The sequence below is a fragment of the Callionymus lyra genome, chromosome 14 (assembly GCF_982586985.1).
Source record: "Callionymus lyra chromosome 14, fCalLyr1.hap1.1, whole genome shotgun sequence".
In the NCBI taxonomy this organism is placed as follows: domain Eukaryota; kingdom Metazoa; phylum Chordata; class Actinopteri; order Syngnathiformes; family Callionymidae; genus Callionymus; species Callionymus lyra.
This window is the reverse complement of record NC_141831.1, coordinates 5,990,989-6,002,962: the sequence shown is the minus strand read 5'-3', so window position 1 is coordinate 6,002,962 and position 11,974 is coordinate 5,990,989.

The window sequence follows — 11,974 nt, the reverse complement described above, 5'->3', positions numbered from 1 at the left end:
TTTGATTTTTGATCCAATTTCTACTTCTGATATGATGCTGGTCATTTGATTTCCGCTCTATTATTTATCATTTTATGATTTTTATACCTCAAGATTTATCACTATTTTTCGAAGATATCTTTCCCTTCACACATGTGTTTAGTAAAAAATATATATTTATGAGGTCAAAATAAAACTATTAAACAAGTAGAGAAGAAAACACTTTATTAATTAAATGTGGTATTTTTTATTTAAAATACCCCGACGATAACTTATTAGCAATATGTTTTAGATTGTATAATTTCACATAAGCTATGTTAATTTGAAATATTAAATACATATATATATATATACATCTGAAACATAAATATTAAATTATAATTTAAGTTTTTTGTTGTTGTTTGTTTTCGATTGCTGTTATTTTTACGAATTGTGAGTTTTATTTTCTATCCAATTTCTACTTCTGATATGATGCTGGTCATTTAATTTTCGCTCCATTATTTATCATTTTACGATTTTTATACCTCGGGATTAATCACTATTTTTCGCAGATTTCTTTCCCTTCACACATGTGTTTATTAAAAAATATATTTATGAGCTAAAAATAAAACTATTAAACAAGTAGTGAAGAAAACACTATATTAATTAAATGTGGTATTCGTATTTAAAATACCCCGACGATAACTTATTGGCAGTATGTTTTAAATTGTATAATTTCACATAAACTACGTTACTTTGAAATATAAAAAATAAATATATATATATATAAAAAAAAAAAATCTTTTTTTATTTCGATTGCTGTTTTTTTTACGACTTGTAATTTTTATTTTCGATCCAATTTCTTTCCTTTCACACATTTGTTTATTTAAAATTAAATTAATGAGGTCAAAATAAAACTATTAAACAAGCAGAGAAAAAACAACTATATTAATTTAATGTGGTTTTTGTATTTAAAATACCCCGTAGATAATTGTTTGGCAGTTACTTTTAAATTGTATAATTTTATATAAGTTATGTTAATTTTAAACATAAATATTAAAATTAAAGTTTTCTTAAAACATATTTTTGTTTTCGATTGCTTTTTTTTAAATTTTTTTACCACTTGTAATTTTTATTTTCGATCCAATTTCTACTTCTGATATCATGCGAGGTCATTTAATTTATGCTCTATAATTTATCATTTAGAGATTTTTATAAGTAAGTAAGTAAATAATATTTAATAGCGCTTTTCCAGACCAGGGTCACAAAGCGCTTAAACAATCAAAACAATACTCAATAAAATATACACTTAAAATATCATTACTATTTTTCACACATGTGTTTAATAAAATAAAATAAAATAATAAATAAAACCTGTATAAATGTAAAAAAAAAAAAAGAAGGCATTTGATCGTTAGTTCTGTAGATTCTCCGTCTGGCCGCTAGGGGACAGAACAGGATCGTATATTCACTGAAGTCAAGGCTTGTTAATCGTATTTGTTTTGGATTATTTCAACAGCTTTTTCAGGTACTAGAAACGTATGTATAAAAGCCAACACTTTATACATTGATTTATTATTTTGTATTGTTAAAATAAGGTAGAATTTTTTTTGCTTTTAATGATGAGATAAAGTAAACTTCAGTGATGACGTCATCATCAGGAGCCACTGAGATGAAACAAGCATGTTCTGTTCGACTGATGGAAAAGTGACGTAAACTTACGTAAGTCTACTGTGACATCTGTGGTTTTGAAGCCACGTGATTTCTTTTTGATTTTTTTGTGTTTGTTTTGCTTTGACTCTGGAAGGATTCTGTCATCACTGCTGCTTCAGCCTCAGCAGGTCATGAAGGAGGGCAGAGATGGTTCTGGGTGTGGTTCTGTTCAGGACCGGTTCCTGCTTGTATCTCATGCATTGCTGCAGGTTTCCAGTAACTCGTTGACCTTCTCGCTCCAGAATCATTTGCCAGTTTGATAGCAGATCTAAATCCTTTCTTACTTGAGTTTAACAAGTGAATTAATTTGCTAATCAAGATGTTCTTTGAAACAAGATAATATGAAAATGTGTGAAGAATTATTTCTCAATTTTTAAAACAACAACATTTTTCAGCGTAAAAATAACGTGTACAATGAGTCAGTGGAAAACTATTTAGTGTACAAATTGCTTAAAATATAAAGGTTTTTAAAAATTCAAAGCCTTATTTTCTCTGAATTTGTGACATTAAGTTCTCTATAGAGCATTTTTTTTTAATTGACTTCATTTTTAGATTGAATTATTAAAACTGGATGAATCCATTTTTGATAGTAGGTGTGAGGGAGAGCTTGATAGTAGATGTGAGAAAGTTTGGCAGAAGGTGTGAGAGTTTGATAGTAGATGTCAGAGAGTTTGTTAGTAGATATGAGAAAGTTTGATAGAAGGTGCGAGACTTTGATAGTAGATGTCAGAGAGTTTGTTAGTAGATATGAGAAAGTTTGATAGTAGGTGTGAGAGAGTTTGATAGTAGATGTGTGAGAGTTTGATAGTAGATATGAGAGAGTTTGATAGTAGATGTGAGAGAGCTTGATAGTAGATGTGTGAGAGTTTGATAGTAGATTTGAGAGAGTTTGATAGTAGATGTGAGAGAGCTTGATAGTAGATGTGTGAGAGTTTGATAGTAGATGTGTGAGAGTTTGATAGTAGATTTGAGAGAGTTTGATAGTAGATGTGAGAGAGCTTGATAGTAGATGTGTGAGAGTTTGATAGTAGATTTGAGAGAGTTTGATAGTAGATGTGAGAGAGCTTGATAGTAGATGTGTGAGAGTTTGATAGTAGATTTGAGAGAGTTTGATAGTAGATGTGAGAGAGTTTGATAGTAGATGTGTGAGAGTTTGATAGTAGATTTGAGAGAGTTTGATAGTAGATGTGAGAGAGTTTGATAGTAGATGTGTGAGAGTTTGATAGTAGATTTGAGAGAGTTTGATAGTAGATGTGAGAGAGCTTGATAGTAGATGTGAGAAAGTTTGGCAGAAGGTGTGAGAGTTTGATAGTAGATGTCAGAGAGTTTGTTAATAAATGTGAGAAAGTTTGATAGAAGGTGTGAGAGTTTGATAGTAGATGTCAGAGAGTTTGTTAGTAGATATGAGAAAGTTTGATAGTAGGTGTGAGAGAGTTTGATAGTAGATGTGAGAGAGTTTGATAGAAGATGTGAGAGGGTTTGATAGTAGGTGTGAGAGAGTTTGATATAAGATGTAAGAAAGTTTGATAGTAGGTGAGATAGAGTTAGATAGTAGTTATGATAGGGTTTGATAGTAAATGTGATAAAGTTTGATAGATGTGTGACAGTTTGATAGTAAATGTGAGAGGGTTTGATAGTTAATGTCAGAAAGTTTGATAGAAGGTGTGAGAGGGTTTGATAGTAGATGTGAGAGAGTTCGATAGTAAATGTGAGAGGGTTTGATAGTAGATGTGAGAGAGTTTGATAGTAAATGTGAGAAAGTTTGATAGGGATCAATAAAGTTTGACCTTACCTTACCTTAGATGTGTGAGAGAGTTTGATAGTAAATGTGAGAGGGTTTGATAGTAGATGTGAGAGAGCTTGATAGTAGATGTGAACGAGTTTGATATAAGGTCTGAGAGAGTTTGATAGTAGATGTGAGAGAGTCTGATAGAAGGTGTGAGAGTTTGATGGTAGATGTGAAAGGGGTTTGATAGTAGATGTGAGTGAGTTTGATAGTAGATGTGAGAGAGTCTGATAGAAGGTGTGAGAGTTTGATAGTAGATGTGAAAGGGGTTTGATAGTAGATGTGAGTGAGTTTGATAGTAGATGTGAGAGAGTCTGATAGAAGGTGTGAGAGTTTGATAGTAGATGTGAAAGGGGTTTGATAGTAGATGTGAGTGAGTTTGATAGTAGATGTGAGTGAGTTTGATAGTAGATGTGAGAGTCTGATAGAAGGTGTGAGAGTTTGATAGTAGATGTGAAAGGGGTTTGATAGTAGATGTGAGTGAGTTTGATAGTAGATGTGAGAGAGTCTGATAGAAGGTGTGAGAGTTTGATAGTAGATGTGAAAGGGGTTTGATAGTAGATGTGAGAGAGTTTGATAGAAAGTGTGAGACAGTTTGATAGTAAATGTGAGTTTGATTCAAAGTGTGAAAAACATAATCTTCTCTCATTTAAAACCACATGTCAACAATAATCCATATATTTCCATCAGTGCTGTGGATCACATGTAGAAACTTTGCTCAACGTTTCAGTCTTTTATCAGTTTGTTTGCTCAAGAACCACAGGATCCTTTTTTATTGTTGCTCAAAGGCAACATTTGTGAACGACACTCAACCTTCAACCTGCATTTAGTCAATATAAATTAAATATGCATCACAGGAATGGAATTTAAAGAGTCATAACTTGGAGGTTCTTTCTGGTGATGAAGCGAGAAGATCAAACAACCAGAGGTTTGTGTCAAACTTCACGATCTATTGACCTCCAGTTCACTATTGAACCGGAGATCAGGTTCCATCGAGGCGTCAGTGATGTCACAATATAATAGTTTACATTTCAGTTCTAGTCATTTATCAAACAGTCATATGGAATTGAAAATTGAAAACTTTAATCCTGCTCAATGCTTGAGATGAGCTATTTTTTATTAAATTGTCACTTAATTTAAAGTAAAGTAAGATTTAGATTAACTTTTGGATTGGTATTGGTCTCTTTACATTTTTTAGGTAAACATTTATCATCAAAGCGGATGTTTTTCAATTAAAAAGTGTCTTTAAATCACCATCTGGATCCACAAAATCCTTTGCGGGATCCTTCGCTTTCTATGTAAAGAGAGCGGCGGGTCTTCTTCACTATTACTGTGTGTGTTGTGCAAGCGAGCTCTTTAATCCTGATAGTAGTTTTTACTAAGACTATTAAAGAATACAAATCATGTCAATCAAATAAATGTCAATATTGGTTAAAAACAAGAAACAACGTTTATCACTCTTTATTAATTTTTCAACCTGAAACACTATCATGTTCTTTTTAATGTCAAATATAGTTAAACTCTGATAATGAGACACATTTATTAAAAAAAAAACATGTACAAAATCCTGCTTCATATCAAATATCCTGGATTTATTTAATCTTTAATTTGGTTCCACATGAATCGTGGCCAAAGTAAATGGATCCAACTCTCCGGAGGCAACGAGGATATAAAAATATATAACCTATTAAACGGTTTCAAAATCTTTTTTAATAAAAGATGTAGACGCTGCACCGAAATCTAAGTCATTATATAAGTTTTGGAGGAAAAAACGAGTCATTATAAAGTGAGATTGAGTCAGATTTGAGCCACAGACTCGTAAGATAACAGGTTTGGCTGTGAAAGATATAAAGCCTCGTAAATGGACTCATTAGTAGCTGTTTGTCTGCCCGAGGTTTGTTATTGAAATATTGTACGTTACGACACGTAATTACACGATATCAGCCAAAAAAAGGGGGGAAAATACGTCCAGTTGAGCAGATTGTTTTTCACACGTTCATCTCAAAGCTGCATTTAATATGAAATCTTTGGTTCAAAGACATAAAACTCACAGTGATATCAATGCAAAGTGTTTTTTTGTTTTTGTTTTTTTACCGCAGCAGCCGTTTCCATGGCGATGATGTCACCGGCTGGCTAGGTTTGATAGAAGATGTGAGAAACTTTGATAGAAAGTGTGAGAGAGTTTGATAGTAGATATGAGAGGGTTTGATAGTAAGGGTGAGAGAGTTTGATAGTAAATGTGAGAGAGTTTGATAGAAGGTGTGAGAGCGTTTGATAGTAAATGTGAAAGGGGTTTGAGATTAGATGTGAGAGTTTTATAGTAGATGTGAGAGAGTTTGATAGTAGGTGTGTGAGAGTTGGATAGTAGATGTGAGAGAGTTTGATAGTAGATGTGAGAGGGTTTGAGATAAGATGTGAGAGTTTTATAGTAGATGTGAGAGAGTTTGATAGTAGGTGTGTGAGAGTTGGATAGTAAATGTGAGTGAGTTTGATAGAAGATGTGAGAGAGTTTGATAGTAAATGTGAAAGGGGTTTGAGATTAGATGTGAGAGTTTTATAGTAGATGTGAGAGAGTTTGATAGTAGGTGTGTGAGAGTTGGATAGTAGATGTGAGAGAGTTTGATAGTAGATGTGAGAGGGTTTGAGATTAGATGTGAGAGAGTTTGATAGTTGGATAGTAGATGTGAGAGAGTTTGATAGTAGATGTGAGAGAGTTTGATATTAGGTGTGTGAGAGTTGGATAGTAAATGTGAGTGAGTTTGATAGAAGGGGTGAGAGAGTTTGATAGTAAATGTGAAAGGGGTTTGAGATTAGATGTGAGAGTTTTATAGTAGATGTGAGAGAGTTTGATAGTAGGTGTGTGAGAGTTGGATAGTAGATGTGAGAGAGTTTGATAGTAGATGTGAGAGGGTTTGAGATAAGATGTGAGAGTTTTATAGTAGATGTGAGAGAGTTTGATAGTAGGTGTGTGAGAGTTGGATAGTAAATGTGAGTGAGTTTGATAGAAGATGTGAGAGAGTTTGATAGTAATTGTGAAAGGGGTTTGAGATTAGATGTGAGAGTTTTGTAGTAGATGTGAGAGAGTTTGATAGTAGGTGTGTGAGAGTTGGATAGTAGATGTGAGAGAGTTTGATAGTAGATGTGAGAGGGTTTGAGATTAGATGTGAGAGTTTTAAAGTAGATGTGAGAGAGTTTGATAGTAGGTGTGAGAGTTTGATAGTAAATGTGAGTGAGTTTGATAGAAGGGGTGAGAGAGTTTGATAGTAAATGTGAAAGGGGTTTGATAGTAGATGTGAGAGAGTTTGATAGTAAATGTGAAAGGGGTTTGATAGTAGATGTGAGAGAGTTTGATAGTAGATGTGAGAGGGCTTGAGATTAGATGTGAGAGTTTTATAGTAGTTGTGAGAGTTTTATAGTAGTTGTGAGAGAGTTTGATAGTAGATGTGAGAGAGTTTGATAGTAGATGTGAAAGCCTTTGATTGTAGGTGTGTGAGAGTTTGATAGTCGGTGTGAGAGAGTTTTATAGTAGGTGTGAAAGAGTTTGATAGTAGGTGTGAGAATGTTTGATATTAGATGTGAGAGCCTTTGAGTGTAGGTGTGAGAGAGTTTTATAGTAGGTGTTAGAGAGTTTGATAGTTGGTGTGAGAGGGTTTGAAAGTAGATGTGAGAGGGTTTGATAGTAGATGTGTGAGAGTTTAATAGTAGATGTGAGAGAGTTTGATAGTAGATGTGAGAGAGTTGTATAGTAGATGTGAGAGAGTTTTATAGTAGGTGTGAGAGAGTTTGATAGTAGATGTGAGAGAGTTTTATAGTAGAGGTGAGAGAGTTTTATAGTAGATGTGAGAGAGTTTGATAGTAGATGTGTGAGAGTTTGATAGTAGATGTGCGAGAGTTTGATAGTAGATGTGAGAGAGTTTGATAGTAGGTGTGAGAAAGTTTAATATTAGATGGGAGAGAGTTTTAAAGTAGGTGTGAGAGAGTTTGATAGTAGGTGTGAGAGAGCTTGATAGTAGATGTGAGAGAGTTTTAAAGTAGGTGTGAGAGAGTTTGATAGTAGATGTGTGAAAGTTTGATATTAGATGTGAGAGATTTTGATAGTAGGTGTGAGAGAGTTTAACAGTAGGCGTGTGAGTTTGATAGTAGGTGTGAGAGGGTCTGATATGAAATGTTTGGTTCAAAAAAATCAAACTCACATTGATATCAATTCATAATGTTTTTTTGTTTTTGTTTTTTTTTACTCAGCAGCCGTTTCCATGGCGATGATGTCACCGGCTGGCGATTCAAACGCTGACGTTCGGATAATTCGCGGCTGAGTTCATGATTCCAACGAATGAAGTTCTCAGAAGTATCTCAGAAGTATTCCCAAACTCTCAATATGACTTGTTGTTGTAACGTGTTGGTGCAGCTGCTCACACAGATGGACCGCCATCTGAACCTCAAACCGCACATTGAATCGATGAGAGCTATTAGTATAGTAGTCATTAAAATGTTAATGATAAACTGTTGCAGTGCATTATGGGCTCGTTATATGTCTATAACAGACACTTGAAAGAGATTGACACGACTTATTAATTAAACAATAAAATCCATTCTTTTTTTAGTGGAATATCACATCTGTTTTTTAAGGAACTATTAAATTATTACTGGACGAGCCAAAGTATCGACCTTCATGAATGTAAAAGTATTTCATTCTCATGCTGTGGTTACTGGCATCGTCTCCAGGAGAGGATCACGTCCAACAGTCGCCTGTGTCGAGTCGAGAAAAAAAGATTCCAGCGAGAGATTCAACACACGAAGCTGGATACGTGAGGCTGGACGTCACTGTTGGCCTGAAACTCTGGGAGGAACCAGAGGAAACGTGGGGAGCGAGGGAGGTGTCGGCCCCGTGGTGGACGTCAGGAACCGATAGCGTCGTCCACAGTCGTCCACAGTCGTCCAAAGTTGTCCAAAGTTGTCCAAAGTTGTCCGAACGCAGAGAGAAATGTAACGTTTAACAATGCTTGTGTGTTGTTGTTATAATTCTTATGTACCACATGACAAAAACAATACATTGTATTGGACAAAATATGATGTTCTGAAAGGAAGTGCATGTAAACTTCTATACTATATTTCAAAGCATTTGCACAATTTTCGAAGCAGTGTTAGAGGACACTAAATTTTAGGTTTACTGTGTTTTTTTCTCCGCTTTATTAGAACTAAAAAGCCAAAATATGTCCAAACATTACCTTTAAAAGCAGCTGGAGTCCACTGCATCCTCTTGTCCTCAGTCATCGCCTGAGTCTGATTCGTTTGTTCCTTAAATGGCAAAGGATGTAATGTCAGCTGCCATCTAGTGGCCGGAAAATCAATTGCAACACAAAAATGAAAAGACGCAGAGAATATTTGCCATAGTTGATAGTAGGTGTGAGAGGGTTTGATGGTAGATGCGAGAGAGTTTGATAGTAGATGCGAGAGAGTTTGATAGAAGGTGTGAGAAAGTTTGATAGTAGATGTCAGAGAGTTTATTAGAACTAAAAAGCTAAAATATTTCCAAACATTATCTTTAAAAGCAGCTGGAGTCCACTGCATCCTCTTGTCCTCAGTCATCGGTCGAGTCTGATTTGATCGTTCTTTAAATGGCAAAGGATGTAATGTCAGCTGCCATCTAGTGGCCGGGAGATCAATTGCAACACAAAAATGAAAAGACGCAGAGAATATTTGCCATAGTTGATAGTAGGTGTGAGAGGGTTTGATGGTAGATGCGAGAGAGTTTGATAGTAGATGTGAGAAAGTTTGATAGTAGATGTGAGAAAGTTTGATAGAAGGTGTGAGAAAGTTTGATAGTAGATGTCAGAGAGTTTATTAGAACTAAAAAGCCAAAATATGTCCAAACTTAATTTTTAAAAGCAGCTGGAGTGCACTGCATCCTCTTGTCCTCAGTCATCGGACGAGTCTGATTTGTTTGTTCCTTAAACGGCAAAGGATGTGATGACAGCTGCCATCTAGTGGCTGGATGATAACTTGCAACACAAAAATGAAAAGACGCAGAGAATATATTATATTTGATAGTAGATGTGAGGGGGTTTAATGGTAGGTGTAAAAAAGCTTGATAGTAGGTGCGAGAGAGTTTGATAGTAGACGTGAGAAAGTTTAATAGAAGGTGCAAGAGAGTTTGATAGTAGATGTGAGAGAGTTTGATAGTAGGTGCGAGAGAGCTTGATAGTAGACGTGAGTAAGTTTGATAGAATGTGCAAGAGAGTTTGATAGTAGATGTGAGAGAGTTTGATAGTAGGTGCGAGAGAGTTTGATAGAAGGTGTGAGAGAGTTTGATAGTAGATGTCAGAGAGTTTATTTGAAATAAAAAGCCAAAATATGTCCAAACATTATCTTTAAAAGCAGTTGAAGTCCACTGCATCCTCTTGTCCTCAGTCATCGGCCGAGTCTGATTTGATCGTTCCTTAAATGGCAAAGGATGTAATGTCAGCTGCCATCTAGTGGCCGGGAGATCAATTGCAACACAAAAATGAAAAGACGCAGAGAATATTTGCCATAGTTGATAGTAGATGTGAGAGGGTTTGATGGTAGACGTGAGAAAGTTTGATAGAAGGTGTGAGAGAGTTTGATAGTAGGTGTGAGAGAGTTTGATAGTAGATGCGAGAAAGTTTGATAGAAGGTGCGAGAGAGTTTGATAGTAGATGTGAGAAAGTTTGATAGAAGGTACAAGAGAGTTTGATAGTAGATGTGTGAGAAGTAAAAAGCAGCTGAAGTCCACTGCATCCTCTTGTCCTCAGTCATCAGCCGAGTCTGATTTGATCGTTCCTTATATGGCAAAGGATGTAATGACAGCTGCCATCTAGTGGCCGGAAGATCAATTGCAACACAAAAATGAAAAGACGCAGAGAATATTTGCCAAAAATTACATTATTTTATTTTAAACAAACCTAATGAACCATGAACCAATAAAGGACTGTGTAAAATATGACTTGAAAACCCCCCAAAAATGAAAACAACGTCAGTTGATTTGAACAAGTTTCCCACTGATATTTAATAAATCCTACTTTGTTTTTCTTCAGATTTCGGAATTACTCAAAATATAAATCCAACCCCTTTCAACTGTTGCTTTTATCAGCTTGTAACTTGGTCACTCACTGGTGACAGTTGCTGAGAGGAGATCACTGAACAAACTACTGTCCATCATGAATGATGACAGTCATCCTCTCAACACTGTCATCAGTGAGCAGAGAAGCAGATGAAGCACGGATGCTCCTACCCAGATGCAAGACAAATAGACTCAGGGACTCATTCGTCCCTCGGGCTATTAAATTGTACAATTCTGAGTTCGGGGGCAGGAGTGGAGTGAGAGTATCTGGATGTTCTGTTCTATGTTAGTCTTTGTATCCTTTGTTATTTTTCTTTGATCTATGTTCTTTATCTTTATCTTTATACTTAGATTGTATCATCTTGTTCTTTTTCTTTATCTTTATTCTTAGATTGTGTCATCTTGTTCTTTTTCTCTTTATGTTCTTCTTCTTATTTTATTTGTATTTATTATTTTGTATTGTTTATGGAAAATTGCTGGCTGTTGGAAAAAACAATTTCCCAAAGGAGACCTCCTGAGGGATCAATAAAGTTTTACCTTACCTTACCTTAACTTGTTTAGTTTTTGGTTAAACTTTAGTTCATGTAATCAATACTTTTAAATCAATATTGATTATCAATTTAATTTTACTATTTGTCTTTGTTGACACAATATTTCTAAATACCATTTATATACAAAGTGACAATGTAATTATTACAATTATTATTAATATAGTTTATTATTTTATAATAATAATATATATTAATTGACTTAATCCGAATAATATTAATGCAAATGCATTCACAGAAACAATCAGTAAATATGAATACGTTTCTCTCAGATAATTAGTAAATCTTTATTATTATTTTTCTTTTCTTCATTTTTCTAGATACTTAAATAGAAATGAGCTTTCGTTGTGAGATTTAATAGATTTAACTCAATTTCTTTTACCACTTTAAAAATGCTGTCTAACCTCATGTATTACATATATTCACAATGGACAGAGAAATAAAAAAATACCTTTAATTAATCCAACGTGAAGAAGAGAGATATGCGAGATATAAACGGTAAAAACAGACGTACAGTTAATTACACTAACATCCACTGATGGAAAGTTTTTTCTTGTCGATCTCAGGGTTGGTTTCTGAGAAGAGAGACTCGTCCACTCGCTCTGGACGTCGTTCAAAAATATGTTCCTTGTTTTATTTATGTCGTTCAGTCGAGGCTTTAATTAAACGTGTCCTTCTACTCAAGCCAACACACTCTTGAAATGAAACCACGTGTGTCAGTTTAAAAAAAAACATCTCAGGAGTTGATTCATAGACGTTTTGTTTGTAATATCCAAGTGTGACCCCGAGAGGAAGAAGCTCTTTAAACTCATCTCCGGGGTCAGAGGTCACTCGAGGACGACTGGATCACCATTAAACTGTCAGAGACTCTCCAGCTGTCAAACTCCAGGC